Raw genomic sequence first — 5,000 nt, 5'->3', positions numbered from 1 at the left:
GAGTATGGTAGAGTAATGATTAATATTATTAAAGATAAAACAGAGAATGCAAACTTAGAAGTACAGAGTGGTTTTAGAAGAGGTAGGGGTTGTATGAATCAGATTTTTACAGTAAAGCAGATATGCAAGAAATATTAAGCAAAAAGTAAGGAGGTGTATGTTACGTTTATGGATCTGGAGAAAGCGTATGATAGAGTTGATAGGGAGGCAATGTGGAATGAGATGAGGGTATATGGAGTTGGTGGAAGGTTGTTGCAAGCAGTGAAAAGTTTCTACAAATGTAGTAAAGCATGTGTTAGGATAGGAAATGAAGTTGGTGATTGGTTTCCGGTGAGAGAGGGGCTGAGACAGGGATGTGTGATGTCTCCGTGGTTGTTTAACTTGTATGTTGATGGAGTGGTGAGAGAGGTGAATGCTCGAGTGCTTGGACGAGGATTAAAACTGGTAGACGAGAATGACCATGAATGGGAGGTAAATCAGTTGTTGTTTGCGGATGACAATGTACTGGTAGCAGACACAGAAGAGAAGCTTGGCCAATAAGTGACAGAATTTGGAAGTGTGTGTGAGAGAAGGAAGTTCAGAGTTAATGTGAGGAAGAGTAAGGTTATGAGATGTACGAGAAGGGAAGGTGGTGCAAGGTTGAATGTCAAGTTGAATGGAGAGTTACTTGAGGAGGTGGATCAGTTTAAGTACTTGGGGTCTGATGTTGCAGCAGATGGTGGAGTGGAAGCAGATGTACGTCAGAGAGTGAATGAAGGTTGCAAAGTGTTGGGGGCAGTTAAGGGAGTAGTAAAAATAGAGGGTTGGGCATGAATGCAAAGAGACTTCTATATGAGAAGGTGATTGTACCAACTGTGATGTATGGATCGGAGTTGTGGGGAATGAAAGTGATGGAGAGACAGAAATTGAATGTGTTTGAGATGAAGTGTCTAAGGAGTATGGCTAGTGTATCCTGAGTAGATAGGGTTAGGAACGAAGTGGTGAGAGTGAGAACCGGTGTAAAAAATGAGTTAGCAGCTAGAGGGGATGCGAATGTGTTGAGGTGGTTTGGGTGGATGGATGGAGTGAAGGAAGCTCTGGGTGATAGGAGGATAGATGTGAGAGAGGCAAGAGAGCGTGCTAGAAATAGGAATGAATGGCGAGCGATTGTGACGCAGTTCCGGTAGGCCCTGCTGCTTCTTACGATGCCTTAGATGACCGTTGAGGTAGCAGCAGTAGGGGATTCAGCATTATGAAGCTTCATCTGTGGTGGATAACGGGGGAGGGTGGGCTGTGGCACCCCAGCAATACCAGCTGAACTCGGTTGAGTCCCTTGTTAGGCTGGGAGGAACGTAGAGAGTAGAGGTCCTCTTTTTGGTTTTTGTCTCATTTGCTGATGTCGGCTGCCCGCAAAATTGGTATATGTATATATACGTATACATATACATATATATATATATATATATATATACATATATATATACATATATATATACATATACATATATATATACATATACATATATATATACATATACATATATATATATATATATACATATATACATATATATATATATATATATATACATATATATATATATATATATATATACATATATACATATATACATATATACATATATACATATATATATATATATATATATACATTTGTAGTGATTATCACTGTTCGGTATAACTAAATATGTATCTATCGGCTGTTTTTATTCACTTAATTTCGTGCGGTAGCTAAAGTCTGAATCTAAGGGAAAAGGTATAAATTCAAATCTTTTCAATCGTTGAAATATTCGCTGTTTAATAAATCTAGATAGAAAGATTATGAACAGTAAGTTCATCAACCCCTGTCCTTAACACACACCCACGTACTGTGCTCTTCGCCTCAACCTTCCAAGTACATGGATATTAAAGTTCTTTCTTCCAAATACTAATTTCCCTGAATCTGTCAAACAGCTTCTAGAGCTTCCTTTCCTCATTCTTTTTTAATTATGAACCTCAAAAACATTATTAATCCTTTCAACTATGCACGTCTTTTTACCATTTCCACTTTTCTAAACCTTACCATAATCTCGCGATATAAAGTTAATCTTCAGCTCCTGTCGGGCTGAGAATCCGTTTGTGGACGTATATCTCTTCCAATATAATTCAAATTTTCACTGTATGTCTTTTTCTAGTCTGGCTTATACAATGTTCACTATGGGTCCTATGCCGTCACCCTCAGTGATGAAAGGAAAGATCTCAGGAGTTAAATGTGTCGTAAAAAATTTACTCGTTCTTTATAGATCTAAGTCGTCTGACTTTATTGGAAATTCTTCCAAGAAAGGGTAAAAATTTCATTCCTCATTAGCAATTCAATTATTAATCTCGAATATTATCAACGCCGCAGAATAATCATTCTGAAAATTAAAGACTTGAACTGGGAAAGTAGTTCCGGTTTAATTAGTATTTGGCAATTTATAAAATACTCATATATATTTTCAGGCAAATATACGCGAGAGTGGGTAAGACATGAATTTATTGACATCTTGGGAGAGTAAAGACAGCAATTAATAAAATTCTATAATGATGATGATGATGATGATGATGATAATGATGATGATGATGAGTATTATCATTATTAGTATATTATTTGTTATTAATATCACCAGCCTAATTTGGAACAAAACATCCAATGGATGAATTTATCAAACTGGTTGAAGTTTTATAAACATGATTATATCAGTCTTAAGAAAAACAAATAGCATGTTTGTGTTTTTATATATTTTTTTCATTGCAAAAGGATCGTGGTTTCAAGAATATATACAAAAACAGAAATTTAAACTTTCCTCATTATACATCCATTCCAGGAAACATCCCCTAAAAAGTATTTGCTAAAAGACATCCCTCATTGTTATCATCTTCGAATCCTATCTCAATTCCTCTCAAGAGTAATTGACTGTCATTAAAATTTCTACATTTAACGAAAAAGGCCCATTAAAACCTCTTTACGCTTCGGCCACAGAGAAAACTGCTTCCAAATGACCAAACTTTTCAAGCAGAGAAGAACTAGTGCTTTGCTACCAGGAATTTCAGGAATTTTGGGAATCCTCAGCAATACATGTCTGTGTCCGAAATGATTACGGGTTTCATGCAGCTTAAGAGAGAAAATTTGGTGTTTGGGGACGGAATTACGTCTAATCACTGAACTTGTCTTTGCTCTTATCGTAATTACTTTTGCTGGCCTCTGATGTGAAGGAAAACCTTTAACTATTGCAGTCATGCACATTTAAACAAAATCCAATTACTTCAACGTAGGCTAAGTTTTGTAATTTAAACTTATACATTTTAATTATCAACCGAGTACACATTTTGTCTGTGTATATATATATATATATATATATATGGGTTGTAGGACATAATGCCGACGGACATAATGTCGACGGACAGAATGTAGACATTTGTTAGAGTAGGACAAAATGTCGATGGACGTAATGTCAACGAGCATTATAATAATAATGATAATAATAATAATAAACATAATGATAATATTAATACTACTACAACTAATAATAATAATAATAATAATAATAATAATAATAATAATAATAATAATAATAACTTTTTTTTACGCTAACGAATGCATTCAAACCATTCTATCTTGGTAGTTATCGCATTAGATAACTCTCTTGTTGTTTACATATTTGCTAAAACACAGTTGTTGTTTACTTATTTTTCCAACACCGGTAATTGTCTCGTTTCGCTTTGCAAACAGTTTAATGACCGGAACTAATGTATTCTAAAAGATAGAAGACTTTTCAAATTCTCAACGAAGAAAGATTTTTCAAATGTTATTATTTCTCCAAGATCTGCAGTATAGTGAAACCGTTTTTTCGGTCTGCCCATAGCTATAATGGAGATAACAAAAACTAAAAAAGGCGGCAAAAAACTTGTTTACGAAGGCTATGCTTATGTTGTCGATAAGAGAAAGGAAGACAGGATCTTGTGGCGATGTGAAAAACGTGGATATTGTGGTGGACGAATAACAACTTCTAACGATACTGTGCTTTCTTTTGAAAGCAATTCTCACCAGCCGGATAGTCTCAGATGTGATGTTTTAAAAATCCAAAACAACATAGAAGACAGGGCCAGCGATACAGAAGATATTCCCTCAAATATAATTCACAACACTACAGCAAACATATCACTAGATGTGTGTGGGGCTTTGCCAAAGAAGGAGTCAATTGCGCGCACAATTAGGCGACAACGCAGTGTAAATGAACATGAAGATTTGACGACAACTACAAGAGGAGAAGCTTTTTTGTTACACGATAGTGAGGACATCAGCATTTACTCAACGTCTAACAATCTAAGAATGTTAGAAACCTATTCATCATGGCTTTGCGATGGGACGTTTGATTCTCCTCCTGTTGGGAAGCAACTGTATACTATTCATGCCCTTGTTACAAATAACAAAACACTACCAATGGTTTATTGCCTTACTAACAAAAAGGATGAGCAAACTTACAAGTTCATTTTTAGATTTTTGAAAGACCGCAAGACGAACCTAACCTCAATCAGCGTTGATTTCGAAAGAGCCGCTATTACTAGTATAAGCAAGATATTTCCAGATGCTATTGTTTATGGATGTTTTTTTCCATTTTGGTCAATGTCTGTGGCGTAAAATCCAGTCGTTGGGTTTACAATCCTGGTATACTGAAACCAGTAATTCATTTATCATAAGGCAATTTCAGGCATTGGCATTTGTTCCCTCTGATTATGTACATGCTTTTTTGAAGAGCTTATTGCATCTCTAACGGAAGAAACAGAATGTGTTCTCGACGAATTTTTGACGTATTTTGAAGTGACCTGGTTAGGTGTAGTTCAACGTGGACGATGACGTAAACACTGTTATGAAATTCAGCTATGGCCAGTTCATAGTCGTGTTGCAGATGACTTGCCACGCACGAATAATGCACTTGAAGGGTGACATAATGCTTTTAACAGAAGAATGGTGATTAAGC

Source organism: Palaemon carinicauda, chromosome 6 (assembly GCF_036898095.1).
Source record: "Palaemon carinicauda isolate YSFRI2023 chromosome 6, ASM3689809v2, whole genome shotgun sequence".
In the NCBI taxonomy this organism is placed as follows: Eukaryota; Metazoa; Arthropoda; class Malacostraca; order Decapoda; family Palaemonidae; genus Palaemon; species Palaemon carinicauda.
The sequence above is the reverse complement of the archived record's forward strand: the minus strand, read 5'-3'. Positions refer to the sequence as shown.